Genomic DNA, 26,330 nt, shown 5'->3' with positions numbered 1-26,330 from the left:
CCCCCAGCCACCTCTGCCCCTTCCCTCACGCTCCTCCAGAAACGGCCGCACGTCGCCTCTGTGGGAGGACAGGAACCTCCACGGGGACCTGCCCCAGGGAGGTGCCAGCACCTCTGCCTCCGCAGCTTCGGGGCTGGACTGCCCTTGCACCATGGCCACGTCCCAGCAGCTCTCTGCCCTGCTGCCTTCTGGGGAGGAGAGCGGGCACGGGGTGGGTGGCGAGGGCGGTGGCTCAGCAGTGCCAGCTGCCAGAGCAGGGGAGCGGGGAAAGGCACTCAGACTCCTTCCGCTGCTCCAGTTCCGGGCTGGGCTGTGCACGCTCCAGAAGGTCGCCCCTCTTTGGGGTAGGGCAAGGAAGAGACCCCGAGAGCCCCGCTCCTGGCAGATGCCTGACTCCTGGCAGATGCCTGACCTGCAAGATCATGTCCACTCTCTGGACGCTGGAACTCAGCGAAGCTTCATGCGTCACCACCTCCAGCATCCTGTCCAGTGTTTTCAAGATCTGTAAGGGGATAGAGCGGGTGGCCCACTTGCCCCGGCCCTTCTTCCTTGCAGGGAGCTGGCTTGCATTCCTTCCACCTGAGGCGGCCTGCAGCTGCCCTCTGCGCCTGGGAGCGGCCTCAGGCTCTCCCTGCTCTTCCTTCTTCACCTGTCATCTTCCCGCAGCCAAAGCCAGCTAGGAAAACGCGCGCAGGGACTGAGCGGCAGGCTTTCCGTAGCTCAGCCCGCGCTTACCTGAGCATCAAAAGAAGCACGTTGGCTGTCCCTCTGTGCTGGGTCAAGACAGCAGATGTCGTGGATGCAGGGGCGGAGCTGCTCGTACAGCAGGCCTTCAGGCACGTTGCTGCAAGGAGAGGGGTGTTGCTTGGATGCCAGGGCTTCCAGGTCAGGAGGGTGGCTGCAGGCGTCGGGGCTGGCAGTCGCCAGGGTGCTACCCGTAAGAGGTGGGGAAGGGATGCCTGGAGGCATCTGCTCCCTCCCCGGTGCTGCTGAGGCAGGGACAGAGGGCAGTCCTGGCCGGTGGAGCCCGAACCCCTTTCCACCTCCTGCCTCTCCCACCTGGGGAAAAGCCAAGAGGCGGCGGGGAGCCCCTGAGCAGCCCCCGCCCTCCCCCCTGGCCCAGCCATGGGCCAAGCGTGAGGGAGAGCAGAGGCCCAACGGCAGAGGTGCCAGGGTCCTGCCAGGATGGGAGACGCCTGCTGCCATCAGGCCCGCGCCGTGGGGGGCTCCGGCCTGGCCAGGGTCTGGGGCAGGTACCTCATTGCTGCGATGGCAAGCATGGCTTGCTGCCACATCACGGCATCCATGCTGCGAGGGGACTCCTTTTTCCATAGGACCTGGAGAGGGAGAGCACGGGCAGGATGGGGCAGGGAAGCTGCCAGTTGCCGGCACCAGTCTGCAGGGCGGGCAGGGCCCCGCCGCCCCCAGGCCGGCACTGGCCCCAGAGCGGCCCCTTGCCCGGCACTGGCCCCGTGGCAGGCAGGGCTGTGCCCAGGGAGGCCCGTCTCGCCCTCCCCTGTGCCCAGGGGCCCGAGTGCTCTCCTTCCCGCTGGGCCGGCGCTCGGCCAGCATTGCCCCCCTCCCTCGGCCCCACTGGGTGCCCTCACCTCCATTTTCTCCACCAGCTCACACGCCGATGTGAAGTCGGGCTGGTACCTGCCTCGCAGCCAGGCTGTGCAGAGCGTGCGGATGGAGGCCAGGAACCTCAGCTTGGAGGCCTCATCCTGACAGCCAGGGAGTAGAGAGACAGAGAGACAGAGAGGGAGGGTGAGGGGCAGAGCAGGGCCAGCAGGAGCGGGGCCTCGAGGGGTGCAGCCATGGTGCAGGGGGCCGGGGGGGCAGCAGCCCTGCACAGGCAGCAGTCCCCCTAGGGCCCGCGCGCAGGCAGCAGGCACGGCAGCACGCGGCCGGCAGCCGCGGGCAGAGCCTGCCTGGCAAAGGCTGCAGTTACCCTTTGGGTGCCGTCGAGGAAGGCCAAGATGTAGTCGTGGGCTTCCTCGTCCTTGCCCTCCAGCCAGTAGCTGGAGGCAGAAGCAGCTCCACCTGTTGAAGACCAAGGGTGGGGAGAGATGTAGGCAGCAGGGCAGGGAGAGGGAAGAGAGGGGCCCTCTCTCCAGCCCTGTGCTCGCTGCCCTGCCCCCAGCAAGCCCTGGCCCAGGGTGCTGATGCCCCGTCTCCCCCGGGGTGGTGCTGGCAGCAGGGCGGGAGAGGTCCCAGCTCGGCGGTACGGCTGCCTCCTGCCAGCCCAGCGGCCTCTCCCTGCCCTGCTCTCTGCCCCGAGGCTGGAGGTGGTCCCCTGGCATCCTCTCGCTACCCACTCATGGCGGGGGTGCTGGGGCTCTTCTCCTCCTCCGCTTGGACGACGACGACGGGGCTGGCGCGGTCCCAGTCCTCACTCTGCAGCTGGCGTTGCCTGGGGCTTTCTGACCGCTGATGGTCCTCGGTGGCCACCCCGGCCCTTTCATCCTCTGCCGCCTCTGGTGCAGGGCTGCTCTGAGGGCAACCGCTCGCCGTCCTGCGGGACAGAGGACAGAGGTGAGGGTGGGGAGGGGGCTGCCCACGGCAAGCGGCCCCAGCCTGGTGCGGCCTGGCCAGAGGAGGGAGGAGGTGGCTGGCAGGGACAGGGGGAACTCCTGCAGGATGCCGTTTTCCAGCGGGCAGTCCCCCCTCGCCCACCCGGCCCTGGCGGCGGCTCTCCTGCCCCCAGCCCCTCTGCAAGGGCCGCCGGGCCCAGACGCCCTGGGGTCCCTGTGGCCCTGGCCCGGCCCAGCCCCGCGCTCTTACCCGCTGTGGACGGTGGAGCTTTGGGGAGACACCCTGGCCCCGTGGAGCTGCTCTGTCAGGTATAGTCGCAGGAAAATACGCGTTCTGCGCACACGCTTTCCTGCAGGTGCCGGATCGCTCATGTCTGCTTCTCACGAGAGTCCGGGGCACTGTGGGGCTGCCGTGCACGTGCTGCTGGACATCACCAGCTGTCACATGGGTAGGTGACTAAGGGCCCATTGTGACCCGCCACCCCAGCCGGGAGGGGCAGCCCGTCCTGTCCCCCACTGTGACCCGGGCTCTCCCGGGGGAGTCAGCCTGCCGCCGGCTCTGGCTGCAGCCTGTGGTCCCTCTGCGCGCGTCCCCTGCCACAGGCGGGACTCCCCAGCCCCTTTGGCTGGAAGCCTGAACCCTGGCTGTGCCGTCATAGAATCACAGAATCGTTTGGCTTGGAAAAGACCCTAGAGATCATCGAGTCCAAGCATTATCCCAGCACTGCCAAGTTACCACTAAACCATGTCCCTCATCACTGCATCTACTCGTCTTTTAAATACCTCCAGGGATGGCAACGCCACCACTTCCCTGGGCAGCCGGTTCCAACGCTTGACAACCTTTTCTGTGAAGAACTTGTTCCTAACAGCCTATCTAAACCTCCCCTGCACAGCTTGAGGCCATTTCCTCTTGTCTTATCACTTCCTAAGCGGGAGAAGAGACCGACCCCCCCTGGCTACCCCCTCCTTTCAGGGAGCTGTAGAGAGCGAGAAGGTCTCCCCTCAGCCTCCTTTCCTCCAGGCTGAACAACCCCTGCTCCCTCAGCCGCTCCTTGCAAGACTTATGCTCCAGAGCCCGCACCAGCTTCCTTGCCCTTCTCTGGACATGCTCCAGCACCTCAGTGTCTCTCTCGTAGTGGGTGTTGACAACGGAGCAATGCACTTCACTCCCAAGGGAAAAGCAGCAAAATGCTTATTGTTCTAAAAAAGCCATTTAATGAAGTTTGGTAGTCAACGCCACAGTGCAATAACAAGACTCGATGGCAAGGCACACTGGGTTCTTTACTGTCTCGAGGGGGGATCAGAGAGAACTGTCAAGGAGACCCTCCCATTGAGTCAAGGTGCAGAGAGGACCCCCTGGCTTTCTAAACTCCTTCTCAGAGGGGAGTCTAGGTGCGGCTGGATCCAATCCCAGTCCCGGGCTTGGTCAACAGTTTATGCCTAAGGGATTGTATACACAGTCTTTCCCTCTTTGCCACCTGAAAAGTGGGTCACCTTCTCGTAGAAGGAGATCTGGTTTGTCAAGCAGGACCTGCCTTTTGTGAACCCACGCTGACTGGGCCTGACCGCCTGGTTGTCCTGCATGTGCCGTATGATGGCACGCAAGGTGGTCTGCTCCATAACCATATGATGGACTCTTCAACTCTAACCCTAACCCTAACCCTAACCCATATGATGGACTGTTCAAAGCTACACTAAGAGCAAAGGGTGGTGGGACATCACCTTAAAACGTTGGGCTACTGTTGGGGGATACGGTGGGTCCGTAGGCCCTTTGACAGAAGAGACAGAGATTGCAGTGTACGCATAAGAAGGCCACGAGTTGCGTCATATAAGGACAATGTAACAAAAAGGAGAAAGAAGAAGATGGCTTCAGAGAACAAGGAGAGTTAGGCTGTGAGAAAGCCAGATTTTGAGCAATGTGAAGAGGAGTTCAACAACCAATCGTATTGTAGCTACGAGCACGTGTGCTCTGTAACCTAAGCAATTGAATGCGTAGAAAGAACGCGTGAACGGAGCGTGAACCAAAGATTAGATATATAAGAAAGCCAAGTTTGTAATAAAGAGAGAGCTTAACTTAACTCTTCAAGGAGAGTCTTGTCGTCTGTCCATCCCGACTGAAACGACAATTGGTGATACTGAGGAAGAAGACAACTGGAAATAGTCGTGGGGACGGAGCCCAGTGAAGCTGAAGACAGCGGGCAGAGCTGTTGACGGATCCAGATCATATTTAAGAAGACACCTGTAGCAGGTGAGCCACTGGGGACATGGGAGAGAAGTTAACTAAGGAAGAGCAGACTCTACCCTCCACATGGACGCTGCTGTTGAAGCGGCAGGGTGTCATCCTCCCTGAAGAGACTTTGCGAAAAATGCTATTGTGGGGAAAGGAACAGGGAGTAGAAGTAACGTTGGTTACGGCATTTAGTGTAACGCAATGGACGAACCTAGGGCAGACATTATTTGAGGAAACTACGCGTGGCTCAAAAACGGTTATTGAACTGTTAACAACGTGGCGACTTTTGTTAGAGACATTAAAGAACTTTAAGGAGCAGAAAGATTTAGCGGAAGGAAGTGAACAGCCGTCCGCAGCCCCTGAGCCCTTGGCCTTCAAACCTCCCGTTGATGATATGAAGGGGCGGGAGATCGCCGTTAAAGAAAATAAGGGACTGCTCCCGATGAACACAAAAGATAAACAATATAAGTACGTGTTGCCTCGTGACCAAATAGCAGCTGTAAAAGAGACTCAAAGAGGGATGGGTGTTATCCACCCTGAAGGAGTGGTGCGTCCCTCCGCACCCCCCGCTCCAGCCTTGGGGGAAACAGAGGCATGGCCTTCTCCTCCTATTTCTACTAACCCCATCTGGAGTCTGGGTTTTCCATCCTTGCCACCTGAGTCAGACGATGAGGAGGGCAGTCATATAACGGGTGAGGAAGGGATTGAAGTGGTGGACTCTGGGGAGCCACCCCCATCGTACACAAGGTGCCCCTGGACGCTTGGGGGCCGATTGGCAAAGGTTTAAGTGCCTTCCTAATAGGAAGATCTAGTACCACCTTACAAGGCCTCATGGTACATGTTGGCGTGATGGGTGCTGATTACACAGGACAAATATGTGCCATGATATCGACAGCTACACCACCTGTGACTATTGGGAAAGGAACTCGACTTGCTCAGTTAGTCCCATTTTGAAGTTGTGTTCCACAAACGGACAACGTTACACGTGGTAATGGTGGTTTTGGTCCTACGGGAAAGCCACAAGTCTATTGGGTGCAGACGGTATCTGATCAACGCCCACAAATGCATTGTGTTCTTGAACTTAGTGACGCCACTCCCAAGAAGGTCTGACTGGCTGGATTATTAGACACTGGAGCAGATGTGACGATCGTTTCTTTAAGGGAGTGGCCTGCTGCTTGGCCATTAACCTCCAACGCCTTGGGAGAGGCAGGTCTCGGAGGGGTTGCCAATAGTTCTATGTCCACTAACCCTATTGTGATTGTAAACTCAGAAGGGCAAAGGGCTACAGTGCGGCCATATGTGACCTCAACTCCTTTAAACCTATGGGGAAGGGACCGCTTAGGCCAATGGGGAGTTCGCATCACTACGGATTTTTAGTCGGGGCCACGGTATTGCAGGGCGTTTCTCGGCCCACTTTAGCTCTAAAATGGCTAACAGAAAAACCAGTGTGGGTTGATCAGCGGCCCCTTAGCCAAGAGAAATTAATGGCCCTGCAGTCTCTAGTAACAGAACAACTTGTTGCAGGACACATAGAAGCCTCACATGCTCCTTGGAATACCCCGGTATTTGTTATCAAAAAGAAATCGGGGAAATAGAGGTTGTTGCATGATTTGAGAAAGATTAATGATGTCATGGCAACGATGAGAGCACTACAACCGAGATTACCTTCGCCTACTAGGATACCTATGGGGTGGGAAATTGTTGTAATGGATTGAAAAGATTGGGTTTCTACCATCCCTCTGGCAGAACAAGACAAAGAAAAATTTGCATTTACTGTTCCGCCTGTGAAGAACATGGAGCCTACCAAAAGGCATCAGTGGAAAGTGTTGCCACAAAGTATAAAAAACTTGCCTACAATTTGTCAATGGTTTGTAGCAAAAGCGTTGAGTCCAATAGGTGCTCTGTTCCCATCTGATTACTGTTACCATTACACGGATGATATTCTGCTAGCGGCTGCAACACCGCAACAGTTAGAAAAAATGGAAGCGAAAACACGGGAATCCTTGTGTGAATATGGCTTAACGATCGCCCCAGAAAAGGTACAAAGGCAACAACCGTGGTTATAGCTGGGAATGAAAGTATTAGCTCAGACAGTCATGCCACAACCTATCCAACTACAAATAGAAGTAAAAACATTGAATGATGTACAAAAATTAGCAGGAGTGATTAATTGGGTTTGGCCCTACGTTGGTATTCCACCTTCCAAATTACAACCTCTCTTTGAGCTATTAAAAGGTGACACTAATATTTTAGCCCCACAAATGTTAACTGAGGAAGCGAAAAAAAGTGGTGGCTGAAATAGAACAAGCTATTAGTAGTAAACACGTATGGAGACTTGACTTAACGGTCTCGGTGCAGGCCTTTGTGTTAGTAGATCAATTAGTGCCATTTGCTATGATTGCTCAATGGCGTGAACAACGGGATGATCCCTTACATGTTTCAGAATGGATTTTTTTGCCTAACAAGACGAAGAAAACAGCCCCTGGTCTATTTGAGCTAATAGCACAAGTTATTACAAAAATTAGAACTCGGTGTTCAGCACTGATGGGAAGAGGCCCTGAACAGATTGTAGTCCCTGTACAGAGTGATTATTTTGAACGGTGCTTAGCTAACAGCACTGCCCTACGAGCAGCCATGGCCAATTGTACAAGGCAGGTGAGCTACCATTTACCTTCACAGCCACTGATCAAATTGGGCACCCAAATGGCCTTTGCACAGAAAAATCTCAGTCGCAGAAACCCAGGGGAGGGCCCCACGGTGTTCACAGATGGATCAGGAAAAACTGGAAAAGCTGCCATTGTCTGGAGACAAGGAACACAATGGCAACATAAGATCGAACATCAAGAAGGTTCGCCCCAAGTCGTAGAATTACGGGCCATGACCATGGTGTTTCAGAACTTCCTCAGCCCTGTCAACATTGTGACAGATTTGGCTTACGTGCCTGGACTGGCACAACGTTTAGATAAGGCTGGTTTAGGTGATGTAACCAATGAAGTGCTGTTTGGCGTATTGAAACTGTTATGGATAACAATACAAAAGCGACAGCAAGAATATTACGTGACGCATATTAAAAGTCATACCCAGTTGCCAGGATTTATTGTAGAAGGCAATGCACAAGCTGATGCTTTAGTGCCTGCAGCGGCCCTGGGACCTGTGCCCAACGTTAAACAGCAAGCGATAGCATCGCCTAGTTTTTATCATCAGGGATATCGTGCTTTAAAACATCAGTTTAATCTTAGTAAGGCTGAGGCTCGCAATATTATTGCAGCCTGCCCCAATTGTCAAGATCAACACGTACCTATATATTACGGCACCAGTCCACGAGGATTACGTGCTTTACAGCTTTGGCAAACTGGTGTCACACATATTACCGAATTCGGCCGTTTGAGGTATATACATGTATCAATCGATAGCTTTTCTTCCACCCTCGTTGCCACTGCTCACACTGCAGAATCAGCTCGGGACGCCCTACGCCATTGGCAGCGTGCATTTTCTGTTTTAGGTGTCCCACAACAGATCAAAACTGATAATGGTCCTGCTTAGGTATCGCAAAAAGTAGCTTTTTTTTACAACTCCGGGGCGTGACACATGTCACAGGCATGCCCCACTCACCCACGGGTCAGAGTATTGTTGAGCGTGCACACGGTACCCTGAAATGCCTTTTACAAAAACAAAAAGGGGGAATGCTAGGGGAAACCCCTGAAGCACGATTAGCTAAAGCTGTATATGTCTTGAATTTTTTGCAGCTTGCTGATGATAGTCCTGCTGCGATGCCACCCCTCCTTCGGCACTTTGGTTCTCTTGTGACCCAGGAACGGGTGGGTCCTGGAGCAAAAGTGCTGATGCGAGACCTCAAGACAGGACAGTGGTTGGGCCCGCATGACTTAATCACGTGGGGAAGGGGTTATGCTTGTGTTTCCACAGATCATGGACCACGGTGGGTGCCCGCAAGATACGTCCGCCCCTATTTGAAGATAACCGGGGCGGGGGAACAAAGCCAACGGGCATGATGAGTCCGGCTATCTTGCTCACCATCTGCCTTAACATATTTACTGCGCTCTCCTCAAGGGTTTGGATTCCACCCCAACCCAAGAATAATGTATGGGTGTCGTGGTTTAGCCTCAGACGGCAACAAAGAACCACGTGCCGCTCGCTCGTGCCTTCCTAATACAGGAAGAATCGTAAGAAAAGGCAAGACTCTTGGGTTGAGACAAAGGCAGTTTAACAGAACAGCAAAGGGAACAGGCAAACAACAACAACAACAACACGGATAGGGGAATATACAAACGCGATTACGGAACCGCCGCTCCCCGGCCGCTCGCCGCTCGCCGGCCGGACCCGGGCCGTCCCAGCCCGCTTTTAAGTAGCAACTTCCTGCCCCCTCCCCCGGCAGCTCAGGGTGGGCGTGGCTCACATGGCATGGAATACCAGGAAAAGTTAACCCTATCCCCACCGGAACCAGGATATTATCCACCCCTTATTCCATACCATCTATGCCATGCCCAGCAGGTTCCAATGAATTGCCACCACTTTCCCCTGTTATATATATATATACACACACATATAATGCCCTTAGTTTATGGGTCATCCTCCAAAGTGTCCGTTGAGTTCTTTTAATCCACGGCTTTGGGCTCCATCTGTTAGAACAGTCTCTCAGGGCAGGTGAGATGCTGGGTGGTGCTGGTCTGTTGCATGCTGTATTTTTTTTCGGAGCTTGTGACTGGTGCACCTGGTGTGGCTCATGCACGCAGTCCGTGGGCTGAAGATGTAGATCTTGAGGAAACTGCTGGGCGCCGGCTGCTGAGATCAGTTCTTATCCCATCATCCCTGTGCCTTACTTGTAGTACAACTGATAGCAATTATAGCAATGAGGACATACAGTGACAGTGTTACTTAGCAATTAACAGCACACAATCTGATTCATTGGCTATTCTCGCCCAAAATCAGATCTCCATGAGGTACACATCGGACTTCCCCATCCTTCCGCATCACCCACCAAGTGCACCCAGGTCCTTGGGCAAAAGCAATCCCACGGATGGGTTTGCCTTTGCCTGAGGCAGGACTAACCCAGACTGTCTTCCCTAGCATATTCTTCATGTGCACTACGGGGATTTTATCCCCTTCTACAGTACGTGGAAATTTTGATTGGGCAGGGCCAGCCCGTTGTTAGATCCCCTGGTGTTAACTAGCCAGGTAGCTTTTGCTAAATGCGTATCCCAGTGTTTGAAAGTCCCACCACCCATTGCTCTCAGTGTAGTTTTTAACAGTCCATTGTATCGTTCTATCTTCCCAGAGGCTGGGGCGTGATAGGGGATGTGATACACCCACTCGATACCATGCTCTTTGGCCCAGGTGTCTATGAGGCTGTTTCGGAAATGAGTCCCATTGTCCGACTCAATTCTCTCTGGGGTACCATGTCGCCACAGGACTTGCTTTTCAAGGCCCAGGATAGTGTTCCGGGCAGTGGCATGGGGCACAGGGTATGTTTCCAGCCATCCAGTGGTTGCTTCCACCATTGTGAGCACATAGCGCTTGCCTTGACGGGTTTGTGGCAGTGTGATATAATCAATCTGCCAGGCCTCCCCATATTTGTATTTCAGCCATCGCCCTCCATACCAAAGAGGCTTCAAACACTTGGCTTGTTTGATCGCAGCGCATGTCTCACATTCATGGATGACCTGTGCAATAGTGTCCATGGTCAAGTCCACCCCTCGGTCACGAGCCCATCTATATGTCGCATCTCTCCCTTGATGGCCTGAGGAGTCATGGGCCCACCGAGCTATGAATAGTTCACCCTTATGTTGCCAGTCCAGATCCACCTGAGCCAATTCAATCCTAGCGGCCCGATCCACCTGCTGGTTGTTCTGATGTTCCTCCGTGGCCCGATTCTTCGGTACGTGGGCATCTACATGGCGTACTTTCACAACCAGATTCTCTATCCGGGCAGCAATATCTTGCCATAGGTCAGCAGCCCAGATGGGTTTGCCTCTGCGCTGCCAGTTGCCCTGCTTCCACTGCTGTAACCACCCCCACAGAGCATTTGCCACCATCCATGAGTCAGTGTAGAGATAAAGTACTGGCCATTTTTCTCGCTCAGCAATGTCCAAAGCCAGCTGAATAGCCTTCACCTCTGCAAACTGGCTCGATTCACCCTGTCCCTCACTGGCTTCTGCAACCCGTCATGTAGGACTCCACACAGCAGCCTTCCACTTTCGATGCTTTCCCACAATACGGCAGGACCCATCAGTGAACAAGGCATATTTCTTCTCATTTTCTGGCAGTTTATTATATGGTGGGGCCTCTTCTGCACGCGTCACCTCCTCCTCTGGTGACATTCCGAAATCCTTGCCTTCTGGCCAGTCCATGATCACTTCCAGAATTCCTGGGCGACTGGGGTTTCCCATTCGAGTTCGCTGCGTGATCAGTGCAATCCACTTACTCCATGTAGCATCGGTTGCATGATGTGTGGTGGGGACCCTTTCTTTGAACATCCAGCCCAGCACCGGCAGTCGAGGTGCTAAGAGGAGCTGTGCTTCTGTACCAACTACTTCCGAAGCAGCTCGAACCCCTTCATATGCTGCCAATATCTCTTTTTCTGTTGGAGTGTAGCGGGCTTCGGATCCTCTGTATCCACGACTCCAAAACCCTAGGGGTCGACCTCGAGTCTCCCCTGGTGCTTTCTGCCAGAGGCTCCAGGTAGGGCCGTTCTCCCCGGCTGCAGTGTAGAGCACATTTTTAACATCTTGTCCTGCCCGGACTGGCCCCAGGGCCACTGCATGGACTATTTCCTGTTTGATTTGTTCAAAAGCTTGTCGTTGCTCAGGACCCCATTTAAAATCATTCTTCTTCCGGGTTACTTGATACAGAGGGCTTACAATTTGACTGTAATCTGGGATATGCATTCTCCAAAAACCCACAATACCTAAGAAAGCCTGTGTTTCCTTTTTACTAGTTGGTGGAGACATAGCTGCTATTTTGTTGATCACATCCATTGGAATCTGACGGCGTCCATCTTGCCATTTTATTCCTAAAAACTGGATCTCCTGCGCAGGTCCCTTGACCTTACTTCGCTTTATAGCAAAACCAGCGTTCAGAAGGATTTGGACTATTTTACTCCCTTTCTCAAAAACTTCTTCTGCTGTGTTTCCCCATACAATGATGTCATCAATGTACTGCTGATGTTCTGGAGCTTCACCCTGTTCCAGTGCAGTCTGGATCAGTCCATGGCAAATGGTGGGGCTGTGTTTCCACCCCTGGGGCAGTCGATTCCAGGTGTATTGGATGCCCCTCCAAGTGAAAGCAAACTGTGGCCTGCACTCTGCTGCCAAAGGGATTGAGAAGAATGCATTCGCTATATCAGTCGTGGCATACCACTTGGCTGCCTTGGACTCCAGTTCGTACTGGAGTTCTAGCATGTCCGGCACAGCAGCACTCAGCGGTGGCGTGACTTCATTCAGACCACGATAGTCTACAGTTAGCCTCCACTCTCCATTAGATTTTCGCACCGGCCATATGGGACTGTTAAAGGGTGAGCGAGTCTTGCTGATCACTCCTTGAACCTCTAGTTGACGAATCAGCTCATGGATGGGAATCAGAGAGTCTCGGTTAGTGCGATACTGCCGCCGATGCACCGTTGTGGTAGCAATCGGCACCTGTTGTTCTTTGACCCTCAACAACCCCACAACAGAAGAATCCTCCGAGAGACCAGGCAAGGCAGACAACTGTTTAATTTCCTCTGTCTCCAAAGCAGCTATGCCAAAGGCCCAGCGGTACCCTTTTGGGTCCTTAAAATACCCTCTCCTGAGGTAATCTATACCAAGGATGCATGGAGCCTCTGGGCCAGTCACAATGGGATGCTTTTGCCACTCATTCCCAGTTAGGCTCACTTCTGCCTCCAGTACAGTCCACTCTTGGGATCCCCCTGTCACCCCAGAAATACAAATGGGTTCTGCCCCTCTATAGCTTGATGGTATTAAAGTACACTGCGCACCCGTGTCCACTAGAGCCTTATACTCCTGTGGGTCTGATGTGCCAGGCCATCGAATCCACACCGTCCAATAAACCCGGTTGTCCCTTTCCTCCACCTGGCCGGAGGCAGGGCCCCCCTAATACTGGTCATAGTATCCATTACTCACTTCTTGCATAAATGACTTGGAAGTTCCTTCAAGAGGATCAGAAGCAAGATCAGGCCTTCTGCTTTGTCTGGGGAACGGCCCACTGGAAACTGGGGCGGCACTTTTCCTGGAGGGATCCCCTTTTGTGGTTGTCCTTCCTTGCAACTCCTGTACCCGTGTCCGCAGGATCGAAGTAGGTTGTCCATCCCACTTCCTCATGTCCTCTCCGTGGTCCCGCAGGTAGAACCACAGGGTGCCTCGTGGTGTGTACCCTCTGTACTCTCTCTCTTGAGTGGGGAAATGCCTGCTTCTAATAGCTGAGATGCTGGCCCGTGCAGGTGGGGAGTAGGACATATTCTCTTCAAGTTGCTGGACCTTCCGCGACAGTTTCTCCACAGCTGAGACAAGGGGGGAAGAGAGACTTTCTTCATATCGCCGGAGCCGGCCAACTACCTCATCCACCGTTGGTCCCTCTTCACCTTTCCATTCCATTACTGCCAGGGAGTTGGCATATGACGATGGTGCGCTCCGTACAAACTTCCGCCACATGGGCCTTGTGCATCGCACCTCATCAGGGTCTGTGGGTAAGTCTGCATTGTCCAAGTCATAATAAATCATCTCCCGCACGGCTAATTCTCTCAGGTACTGGATACCTCTTTCCATGGTAGTCCACTTGCTTGGCTGACATACAACATCCTCGCTGAAGGGGTACCTCTCCCTCACGCCTAACAGGAGTTGTTTCCAGAGGCTGAGGGCTTGGGTCTTTTTCCCGATTGCCTTGTCAATGCCGCCTTCCCTAGACAGGGATCCCAGCTGCCTGGCCTCCCTACCCTCTAATTCCAGGCTACTGGCCCCATTATCCCAGCACCGGAGCAGCCAGGTGACAATGTGCTCGCCTGAAAGTTGGCTGAAATCTTTTCGCATATCCCGCAGCTCACTCAAGGATAGGGATCGAGTAATTATCTCTGGTTCTGCCTCTTCCTCCTGCTCTCGTGATGGCCCTGGTTCATCATCATCTCTTACTAAGCGAACTGATTTCTTTGTGTACTTCTTCTTTTGTATGGGGGCAACTGATACCGGCACGGGTTGATTCCCTGGTTCAGTGGCAGTGGCTGCTATGGGGGTTGGAGTAACTGCAGTGGCTACCACGGGGGTTGCAGTAGCCGCAGTGTCTGTCGCAAGGATTGCAGTAGCCGCAGGGGCCGCCGCAGGGGCTGCAGCAGCCGCAGGGGCCGCCGCAGGGGCTGCAGCAGGGGCTGCAGGTCTGGTTTCCATCTCTTCCCCTTGAGGGTGCTGCATAATTCTGAGCAGTGCCTGGTAGATACTGGCCAGGGCCCAGCACAGCGCGGTGAGTTGTGCCTCTCTAGAATAGCCACAGCATTTTCCCTTCAAATATTCTACCACTTTATCAGGGTCCTGTAATTGTTCAGGGGTAAAGTCCCAGACCATTGGAGGTGAGTAGTTCTCTAGGTACCTGCCCATGCTCTCCCACATGCCATGCCACCCCTGACTATCCAGCCTCGGAGCAGATCTCTGGGTGGTAGTCTTAAATAGTCGCTTAACCCTAAACAAGACCTGGAACGTATTCAGGAGACATAGCACTAGGAACACGCTAGTTTGAGTATCCCAAGGATATTCAAAATTCTCAAAAGCTGTCATACCTGACCCGAAGGAGAAAAGGGAGGCAAAAGGGCTGGGGAAATTATTAACAAATTCTGAGAGACGGTGTCCAATGTACGGACAGGACAGCAAAACCACATAAACACCCCAAAATAGCCGTCTGAACAGTGATGTTATCATATCATAAACAGATATCGCACAGGACAGCAGAATGATAATCCTCATCCCTTTTCCAGACATGGTAAACAGCATCGCAGGGAGTACATAAGCCATATAGGAATTTATGTAACACAGCCATGAGAACAAACCAAGCAACATGATGACCAGTGACTACTTACCTAATAAGATAAATGCATACAAAAAAAACCAAAACCGTTTTTTCCACGTTCTAGTTGGATTCTGTCGTTATCTCAACCCTTCGAGCCCCATGTTGGGCGCCAAAAAGGACTGTCGTGGTTTAGCCTCAGATGGCAACAAAGAACCACGTGCCGCTCGCTCGTGCCTTCCTAATACAGGAAGAATCGTAAGAAAAGGCAAGACTCTTGGGTTGAGACAAAGGCAGTTTAACAGAACAGCAAAGGGAACAGGCAAACAACAACAACAACACCACGGATAGGGGAATATACAAACGCGATTACGGAACCGCCGCTCCCCCGCCGCTCGCCGCTCGCCGGCCGGACCCGGGCCGCCCCAGCCCGCTTTTAAGCAGCAACTTCCTGCCCCCTACCCCGGCAGCTCAGGGTGGGCGTGGCTCACATGGCATGGAATACCAGGAAAAGTTAACCCTATCCCCACCGGAACCAGGACAATGGGTCACCCTGGCTAACTTAACGGGCCAGGACACGCTTTGTTTGTCAACCTCATCACCGGAGAATCCCTTCTCAACCTGTCTGGTGGGACAGCCCTTAGACGCCTGGCCTGTGCCGGAGTCTCTGCAGCACTTGATAAAAGGGGGTGAGGTAGTTGATAATTGGGATGCTTGGGTACCCTATCTGCATCACAGTCACCTCGAACCACAAGAACTAGAATTACTGGGTTCCGTTGAAGTGGATTACTGCTTATATTTTAATTACAGTGGCAAAAATCAGTCAAACGTGCAATGTGTTAATTCTAGCCTGATTGTTTGCAGAAATGAATCTGTTTGGTGCAACTACACATCAACCCACGTCTCTAAATCTACTAATCACCCTCTTAGCTTGCCAGCAGGAATCTTTCTCATCTGCGGAGATAGAGCATGGCCTGGTATCCTCTCTCGTATTAAAGGGGGCCCCTGTAGTTTAGGAAGATCAACGCTACTAACACCAAATACATCTACGATGGTGCAGCACTAGAGGCGCCCAAAACGAAGTGCTCACGCGTTCAGAAATCGCCGCAGTGACACTGTGCAATTTTGGAACCCTGGAGAAATAATCGCGGCATCCTTTTTAGCCCCCGGGGTGGCGTCAGCTAAAGCGCTCGCTACGCTTAACAAGCTTGGATGTTGGCTGGCTAAGCAATCTAATGCTACTTCTCTAGTTTTGAGTACTTTACGGTTAGGTGTAGACTCAGTTAGACATGGCACACTGCAGAATCAAGCTGCAATAGATTTTTTGTTGCTGGCTCAAGGTCATGGCTGCCAAGATTTTGCCAAAATTCCTGCGCTTCCAGTGTACAGGCAGCCCATATTTTTGTGCAACTGTGAAATCAAGATCTCCAGGAGCTGCCCCCTTCCTCTTCGCTGAATCATTCGCGTTCAAAACATGATGTCCAAGCTGTGGTGCACAGTTTGGGACTGAGCCTGCCTGATGACCGCCCTAGTGCCAATGCCACGGCCCCGTGGCAGTGCTGTACACGGCTACACCAGAGCTGGTCAGTGAGTAAGTGATCTGGTAACACCTGCTTCCATCCTGCTCTACCCAAGACCCACAGCAGCTCAGGTCCAGGTTCAACAGTGGTCCACAAGGTAGTAATGAAAATGAAAAAAGAAGCTGGAGCCTCTCTGCTGTGAGGGCAGGCTGAGAGAGCTGGGGGGGTTTAGCCTGGAGAAGAGAAGGCTCCGGGGAGACCTTCCAGCCCCTTCCAGTCCCTAAAGGGGCTCCAGGAAAGCTGGGGAGCGGCACTTCATCAGGGAATGGAGTGATAGGACTAGGGGCAATGGTTTTAAACTGGAAGAGGGGAGATTTAGATGAGATTTGAGGAGAAAATTCTTTGCTGCGAGGGTGGTGAGGCACTGGCCCGGGTTGCCCAGAGAAGCTGTGGCTGCCCCATCCCTGGAGGGGTTCAAGGCCAGGTTGGACGGGGCTTGGAGCAACCTGGTCAGCGGGAGGTGCCCCTGCCCAGGGCAAGGGGGTGCGACTGGAGGATCTTTAAGGTCCATTCCAACCCAAACCATTCTATGATTCTATGATAACAGGATTTATATCCTTGTGTCCTCCTTCCCTGAGTAGAAAGGAAAAATAATACTTAGCATAGAGATATCTTTAGGAGTGTTATTTTACAAAAGCATTGATTAAGGCAATAAAAAATCCCATTCAAAAGCAGAAACACTTCCTGCAGACAGGATCTTTCAAACGATGGGGTGTCTCCAGATACGGAATACTGTGTCTGATTCAACTGACTCCTCGCCATGCTTCGCTTCAGGCTGACTAAGGAGCAACCAGCCTCAGCTCCTGGGAGTGAACTGGTGAGCTGGAAAGCCCCTGGCTCACATACAAGGGAGTGAGGGTGTCTGGAAAAAGATTTCAAAAGGTGGTTTTGAAGTACAAGATGCAATACAACCAAGGTACAGAACAAGATATTAGCACTAAAAAACCCCCATCTATCTTGTCTATACAATTTCTACAGCAACTCTTTCACTCTAAATAGTGCCATCAGGATGGGCCTGGTTGGAGCTCTCCCTGAACTGCAGCTGGACCGCAGGCCAGGTGACTCTCCTCTTGAGCTGGGATCCCTCTCAAGGTTTGATATTCCTTACATGAGACTAAGAGATCCTTCCCTACCCAAGGCAGAGAGATTGCCTACCTGCAATAGATTCTCCATAAGAGACTGATAGCATGCTGTATCAATGCTATGAAACATCACTAACCCATAGAGTTAATATTATTCTAAACATTCTATGGATAATTCCATGAGACATAAACCATTGTTCAAGCCTGAGACTGAGATCGGAGCCAGCTGCACCAAGGCTCCAAAAAGAAAGCAGGGGGGTCCACTCTGAACTTTGGAACTCAATGGCAGGGCCCTCTTTACTGTGCGTCTCTGGTCTCTGGGTGAACCCTTCTAGCTTGAGTCTAACTCCATTTTCCTTTGTATGTTTCTGCCATGCAGTAATTCATAAGGTGAACCATGCCATCAAACTTATTGAAAGTTGTCAAACCACTGTTAAACTGAGTTAAATTCCATCAAACTTAATGAACTGTCAAATTATTATTTTACCTTAATAAACCGTATTGCGGCTTCTCTCTTTCGAGTGAGATGCATTACACTCACCCGTGACAAATATGTACCGAAGAGTGATTACCAACTACAACCACCAGTTCATGTGTGACCACCATCAGCAACTGTATTTTCAACACTCTCTTTCAATATTCTACAAGACCTGAGCACACGCGATGTGATCACTGCTTCTCTTCAGGGAGTATCGACTGCACTCCTATGCGAGTCATCTTTATAACGCTTCTTACACTAAGAGGGGGGAGTGAAACTGGATGATCTTTAAGGTCCCTGCCAAGCCAAACCATTCTACGATTCTATGATAATATCTTTATCAATGACCTGCATGAGGGGGTCGAGTGCACCTTCAGTAAGTTTGCAGAGGACACCGAGTTGGGCGGGAGTGTTGATCTGCTGGAGGGTAGGAAGGCTCTACAGAGGGATCTGGACAGGTTGGAATGTTGGGCCGAGGCCAGCAGCGTGAGGTTCAATAAGGCCAAGCGCTGGGTACTGCACCTGGGTCACAACAACTGTCAGAAAAGGACCTGGGGGTGTCGGTCAACAGCCAGCTGAATATGAGGCAGCAGTGTGCCCAGGTGGCCAAGAAGGCCAGCAGCATCCTGGCCTGTATCAGGAACAGTGTGGTGAGTAGGACCAGGGCAGTGATCATCCCCCTGTACTCGTCACCAGTGAGGCCCCACCTCGAGTGCTGTGTCCAGTTTAGGGCCCCTCACCACAAGAAAGACATTGAGGAGCTGGAGAGGGTCCAGACAAGGGCAACGGAGTCTGGAGAAGAAGTCTTATGAGGAGCGGCCGAGGGAGCTGGGGTTCTTCAGCCTGCAGAAAAGGAGGCTGAGGGGAGACCTTCTTTCTCTCCGCAACTACCTGAAAGGAGGTTTTAGGGATCACAGAATCATAGAATCGCCTAGGTTGGAAGGGACCTTTCAGATCATCTAGCCCAACCGCCAACCTAACTCTGACAAAAAACCATCTCTAAACCGTATCTCTAAGCACTATGTCTATCCACCTTTTAAATACCTCCAGGGATGGTGCCTCAACCACTTTCCCGGGCTGCCTGCTCCAATGCTGCGTAAAAATTTTTCCTAATATCCAATCTAAACCTCCCTTGGTGCAACATGAGGCCTTTTGCTCTTGTTCTGTTGCCTGTTACCTGGGAGAAGAGACTTGTGGTTTTGGCCACATTGTCCAATGGCCGGCAACAGATGTTCCCCCGCAGCCTCTCGTGCATGGGGAGGAGGGGGAGAGAAAAAGAGAGATTTACGAGTTTAGAAGAAACTAAACTACTTTAATAAAATATTAAGAATAAAATAAAAAGGAAAATACTGAAATAGATACGCTATAGACAAAACTGCATTAAGCTCCCAGGATGACGTCACCGGCAGGCACTGGGGAAGACCCAGACTGGACTTAGTGACGAGCAGGACCCCAGAAGACCACCAATGGACATGGATGCGCATGCGTCAAGGACATTTACATATAGTAATGAGTTCTAGGTAATAATAGGAATGTGTTAATAATTTCTGGGAAATGTAATTAAGATGTATATTCCGCTTGCTTCTAACCTTTGTAGTTGAGCAACCCGGCTTGCACATTAGGCGAAGGGGTTCCTGGTCCGCCCAGCGCTGCAATAAAGAATGCCTGCTTTCTAACACTCCAAAATTGAGTCTTAGAGAGTCCTTAATCGTGGGCTTACGGTATCGCCACCGCTGGTGCAGCCACTCTCCACCCCTCCCGGCACCCCGAGCGTGCCTGGGGGAGGTACTGAACGGAGCGTGAACAAAGGATTAGATATATAAGAAAGCCAAGTTTGCAATAAAGAGAGAGCTTAACTTAACTCTTCAAGGAGAGTCTTGTCGTTTGTCCGTCCCGACTGAAACGGCAGGCTACACATTTAGCAAAAGCTACCTGGCTAGACAACACCAGGGGAACTACCAGTCGAGCTGGCCCTGCCCAAACAAAACTTCCACGGCCCGTAGAAGGGGATAAAGTCCCCGAAGTGCACATGAAGAATACTTTAGGGAAGACAGTCGGGGTTAGTCCTGCCTCAGGCAAAGGCAAACCCACCCATGGGAGTGCTTTTGCCCAAGGACCTGGGTGTGCTTGGTGGGTGATGCGGAACGATGGGGAAGTCCGATGTGCACCTCATGGGGATCTGATTTTGGGCGAGAATAGCCAAGGAATCAAATTGCATGATGTTAATTGCTAAGTAACCCTGCCACTGTGTCCTTATTACTCTAATTGCTATCGGTGGTACTACAGTAAGAATCACCCAAGTTAAGGACAGATGGACTTGCGTGAAAAAACGAGTAAAGCGCAGCGATGATGGGATCAGAACTGACCTCAGCAGCTGGTGCCCAGCGGCTTCGTCAAGATCTACACCTTCAGCCCATGGACTGTGGGCATGACCTGCACCGTGTACACCAGCCACAGGTTCCAACAATACAGCGTGCAACAGTCCAGCCCCACACAGCACCTCACCTGCTCTGAGAGACCGTTCTGACAGATGGAGCCCAAAGCCATGCATTAAATCACAGAACCATAGAATCATTTAGGTAGGAAAAGACCCTTGGGATCACCGAGTCCAACCATCAACTCCACTCTACAAAGTTCTCCCTTACACCATATCCCTCAACACCACATCTAAACGACTCTTAAACACATTCCGGGATGGTGACTCCACCACCTCCCTGGGCAGCCTATTCCAGTGTCTGACCACTCTTTCTGTGAAGAATTTTTCCCTTATGTCCAGCCGAAGCCTACCCTGTTGCAGCTTGTAGCCATTCCCTCTTGTTCTATCGCCAATTACCTGTGAGAAGAGACCAGCACCAACCTCTCTACAATGGCCTTTCAAGTAGTTGTAGAGAGCGATGAGGTCTCCCCTCAGCCTCCTCTTCCTCAAACTAAACCCTCCCAGCTCCTTCAGTCGCTCCTCATCAGATTTATTCTCCAGGCCCTTCACCAGCTTCGTTGCCCTCCTCTGCACTCACTCCAGCACCTCGAGATCTCTCTCGTGTTGAGGTGCCCCGAACTGGACACAATACTCAAGGGGTGGCCTCACCAGTGCTGAGTACAGGGGGACAATCACCTCCCTCCTCCTGCTGGTCACACTATTTCTAATACAAGCCAGGAGGCCATTGGCCCTCTTGGCCACCTGGGCACACTGCTGGCTCACGTTCAGCCGCTTGTCAATTAGAACCCCCGGGTTCTTTTCTGACAGGCAGCTCTCCAGCCACACTGCCCCAAGCCTGCAGCGATGCATGGCGTTCTTGTGGCCCAAGTGCAGGACCCGGCACTTGGCCTTGGTGAAGCTCATACCGTTAGCATTGGCCCATCGGTCCAATCTATCCAAGTCTCTCTGTAGAGCCTCCCTATCCTCACGGAGATCAACACTCCCGCTTAGCTTCGCGTCATCTGCAAACTTGCTGATGATACACTCCATGTCCTTATCAAGGTCATCGACACAGATGTTGAACAGAAATGGTCCCAACACCGAGCCCTGAGGGACACCACTTGTGACCGGCCGCCGGCTGGATTTAACTCCATTGACCACCACTCTTGGGGACCGCCCAGCCAGCCAGTGCTTGATCCAGCCGATCGTATGCTCATCCAGGCCACGAGCCGCCAGTTTTTCCATGAGAATTCTATGGGGGACAGTGTCAAATGCTTTTCGAAAGTCTAGGTAGACAATGCCCACAGCCTTTCCCTCATCCAACAATCGGGTCATCTTGTCACAGAAGGAGATCAGGTTCGTCAGGCAGGACCTGCCTTTCCTAAACCCATGCTGACTGGGCCTGATCCCCTGCTTGTCCATTATATGACTTGTAATGGCACTCAAGATGGTCTGCTCCATGAGCTTCCCTGCTAGCGAGGTCAGACTGACAGGCCTACAGTTTCCCGGATCCTCCTTTCTGCCTTTTTTGTAGACGGGCGCTACGTTTGCTACCCTCCAGTCCATTGGGACCTCCCCAGTTAGCCATGACTTCAGGTAGATCATGGAAAGTGGCTTGGCGAGCACGTCTGCCAACTCTTTCAGCACTCTTGGATGTAACCCACCCGGTCCCATAGACTTGTGCGCATCCAAGCGGCGTAGCAGGTGGTAGATCACTTCCTCTTTCATTGTGAGGACCTCCTTCAGCTTCCCCTCCCTGTCTCCTAGCTCACGAGGCTGGGTGCCCAGGGAACAGCTAGTTCCACTGCTAAAGACTGAGGCAAAGTAGGCATTGAGCACCTCAGCCTTTTCCTCATCCTTTGTGACTCTGTTTCCCTCTGCATCCAATAAGGGAGGGAGATTTTCCCTAATCCTCCTTTTGTTGTTAATGAATTTATAGAAACATTTTTTGTTATCCTTAACAGCTGTAGCTAGGTTGAGCTCTAGCTGCGCTTTGGCTCTCCTAATTTTCTCCCTGCATAGCTTCGCTATATCCTTATAGTCTTCATGAGAGACCGACCTGCCCCCTCTTCCAGAGGTCATAGACTCTCCTTTTGTTCTTGAGGTCCAGCCAAAGGTCCCTACTTAGCCAGGCCGGTCTCCTTCCCCGCCTACTTGTTTTTCGGCACACAGGGACAGCCTCCTGCTGTGCCTTTAAGACTTCTCTCTTGCAGTATGTCCAGCCTTCCTGGGCTTCTATATCCTTCAGGGCAGCCTCCCAAGGGATTTTGTCCAGCAGTCTTCTCAACGGGTCAAAATTTGCCCCCCGGAAGTCTAGGGCGGCACTTGTGCTAACCCCTCTCCTTGTTTCCCCAAGAATCAGAAATTCAATCATCTCACGATCACTGTGCCCTAGATGGCCACCAGCCTTTACTTCCCCCACAAGATCTTCCCTACATATAGTAATGACTTCTAGGTAATAATAGGAATATGTTAATAATTTCTGGGAAATGTAATTAAGGTGTATATTCCGCTTGCTTCTAACCTTTGTAGTTGAGCAACCCGGCTTGCACATTAGGCGAAGGGGTTCCTGGTCCGCCCAGCGCTGCAATAAAGAATGCCTGCTTTCTAACACTCCAAAATTGAGTCTTAGAGAGTCCTTAATCGTGGGCTTACGGTATCGCCACCGCTGGTGCAGCCACTCTCCACCCCTCCCAGCACCCCGAGCGTGCCTGGGGGAGGTACTGCCGCTCTGCTCAGCACGTGGTAGAGAAGCAACCGGCTCCGACACAGCCAATTTTGTAGATGGACAGCCCCGATGCGGCCCATTCAGCTGTCGGGGGGTGGCGGGGCTCTGCACAGTGTGAGGGCGGCCTGGCAGAGTAGGTCCCCATGTGTGTCTGAGGGGGAGCAGGGCAGTGCAGGACGGGCAAGAAGAGCTCAAACACCACGTGAAGTTCCACTGTCTTTTTATTACTGGCTGAGAGACACAGGCAGGCTGGCTGCGCTCCTCCTCATCCTCCTCCTCCTCCTCCTCCTCCTCCTCCTCCATCGCCCCCAAGGCTGGGACCACAGCGCTTGCAGGCGGAATCTGGAGCGAGGCTTTTCCACCACATCCTTCACCTTCACCAGGGTTTGAGCCGCCAGGGAAGAGACCCAGAGGCTGCTGTCATTTGCCGCGCCTTCAAGAGCTGGGGCAGAAAGGAAGAGAGGCGAGGTGAGAGCCCAGATCTGCAGAAAGCTCCGGAGCCCCTGCGGCCAGGGCCCCCCGTGCCCTGCCCCAGCTCTTCCCAAGGCCAGGAGGGAGCCAGAGGCGTTGGCATGAGCCACAAGATGCTGGCCACCAATGCCCCACAAGCCCTCCCTGGCCAGGGCAGGGACCGGAGCTCCCTAGCAGGGGCTCTTCTTCTCCCTGCCAGCCCCGGCACACACCCCGCTGCCCTCGCTCACCGTCGTAGATGACCTGGAGCTCCTCCTGGCGCACATCCCTCAGCTGCCGCCCGGCGAGCCCTAGGCACACACAGCCCATCACAGACCCCGCTGGCCTGCCCGCCCCAGCGATCGGGCAGTCGGGGCTCTGCAGGCTCCCGGTGCATTTGGCAGCAGCCGTGGCTGGGGCTCAGCTGCCGCGGGGCAGGGAGGGACCCCCGGCCGGGTTGTGGCTCACCGATGAACCTGACGGCTGCCTCGCGCAAGGGCTGCTGTGGGCTCCGCAGGTAGAGCAGGCTCTGCCACAGGTACTCCTCCGCTCTGCCTCTGCCCTCCGCCAGCTGGAGAGAGCAGGAGGGGACAGGGTTGGCCCAGAGCCTCCCCCTGTGCCCGGGGCTGGCCTTTCCTGCCTTCCCCTGCCCGCGCCCCCAGGACGCCGCAGTAGGCAGGGGCCCAGCTGCCAGCCCCACGCGCTGGGTGCTGGGGGAGAGGGGCTTCTCCAGGCTGGCTGTGGGGCTTCGAGGCTGCCCTTACCAGGCACTTGCCGATCCGCCATGGCTGCTTTGTCTCCAGCAGCTTCCTGATCTGCCTCCGCTTCAGGAACTTGGCAGCTCCCAGGAGGGCTTCCCAGGAGGCCTGCAGAGCAGCAGAGAGTGGGAGATGGCACCGCCGCTCAGGGGACAGGACCTGGGGGTCCCTGTGCAGGGCAGGGGGGCAGCAAGGGTTGTGGGTCCAAGCCCTGGCCTCAGGCATCTGCAGGTGACCCTGGGAAGCCCAGGGGAGCTCCAGGCCTTAGGTGTTAGGGTGGCCACGCACTGCTGCTCTGCTCTGCTGCATGGAGCAGGGCAGGGGTAGGACATGTCCCTGCCTACTTCCTCATGTCCAGCTGCCAGCTGGGAGGGGCTCGGAGCCCTCCTCAGGGCCCCAGCTGCAGCACCTTCAAAGGGCTTAGAAATCCCCACCTGAGCCACGCTGTGGTCCTTGTCATGCAGGTGGAAGAACAGGGGCATCAGGATCCTCTGCACATCCTTCTGCATATGTTCTTTGTGGGTGCTGCCTGCAACCTCCATCGCATCTGTGCAGAGGAGGATGGAGCACTTTCGCACGTAGCTGGACTCCTAGGAGGAGAGAAGGAAGAGGGGAGGACCTCCGTCCTGGCTCCTCCAAGCCGACGGTGAGGGGACAAATGCTTGTGGCTCTCCCTTTGCAGTGAGGAGAAGGACTCACGGGCCAGTGGGCATGCGCGCAGAGGGACGCACCACCCCAGACCGGCATGCATGCCCCCCCCGGCATGCTAACCATGCCTCCGCTCTCCCGACGCCTTACGTTTTCAAAGAGGGGCGGAAGCATCCTGACCAGCTGCAGAGCAATGGGGACAGCCAGGTGGAACACGTTGCTGAGGGCAGTCAGGGCTGCTGTCCTGACGTCGCAGTCGCTGTCCTGTAGTAGCTGCACGACCTCTGGCAGCAGGTCTTGCAGCGTTCCCACCTACGAGAAACATACCCTTTTGTTATGCGATGCAATCGAGGAGCACACCGCTAAAGCCACGCTGCGTGTCGAGGTTGCAGGGCCGGTCAGGCAGAGATCTCTCCATGTGCGGCTCAGCCCAGGGCCGGGCCTGAAGTGGTCACGGGCCACTGAACGGGGCAGCGGGGGGAGCAGGCAGTGGTCCCGCCGCTCCCGATTCCTGGCAAAGCCCGAGCAAGCCGCTGCACGCTCCGCACCTGCAGCCCAGCCCCAGGTGGACACCCACACTGTGCCTGGCTGCCCCTGCCCACCTGGTCCTGTCTCCTGGACAGCGTGACCAGGCTTCCGACTACCAGCCTGCGGAGCACCACGTTCTTGCTCTTCATGTGGGACTCCAGGATGTCCAGGAACTGGCCGTGGACGTGCTCACAATCGGTGTAATCCAGGAGCTGAAACGCAATTGGCAGCAGAGTGAGAGCCCAGCACAGGCAGCAGAGCTCCCGGACGGCTCGGGGCAAGGCACCGGGGCCGGTCACAGCCCAGGCGGGAGGCAGCAGGGTCCACAGAGGGCCCTCGCCGCCTCCCCTCAGCCCTCTGTCCACGCAGGCAGCCCGGCTTGCCCCCGCCTGCCCTCAGAGAGGCAGCGCGTGCCAGCAGGCCCACCTCCACGAAGACCGTCATGGCGCCAACGTCCTGCACGGCCTGACACTGCAAGAGGCTGTTGACCGCCTGCTCAGACACAGTGATGCAGCAGGCCGGTTCTTCACGCCGCAGCACCCTGGCCGGGGGAAGAAGGCGTTGGCAGCACCGAGCTGGGCAGGCAACCTCTCTGGGACTGCGCTGCCAGCTGGGGGGCAGCTTGTGTGCCCGGCCTTGGCTGCTCGCGCTCCACCACCCACCAGGACGGGGATCGTACAGGCGGCCCTTCACCGCCAGGGGAGAAACGCCCGGGCAGGCAAGGACGGCTGAGCAGGCTCTCACCTAGCCAGCACGGCGACACCGCTGTGGTAGGTCTCGGCGCTCATGAGCATGTCCCAGGCACCCTGCCTCCCAATGTCTTCGACCAGGGAGGCACCGCCCAGGCACTGGAAGAGAGCTTGCATGGCGCTCACTGCGCTCCTGCAGGCAGAGCAAAG

The sequence above is a fragment of the Rissa tridactyla genome, chromosome Z (assembly GCF_028500815.1).
Source record: "Rissa tridactyla isolate bRisTri1 chromosome Z, bRisTri1.patW.cur.20221130, whole genome shotgun sequence".
Lineage (NCBI taxonomy): Eukaryota > Metazoa > Chordata > Aves > Charadriiformes > Laridae > Rissa > Rissa tridactyla.
Note: the sequence above shows the minus strand (reverse complement) of the source record.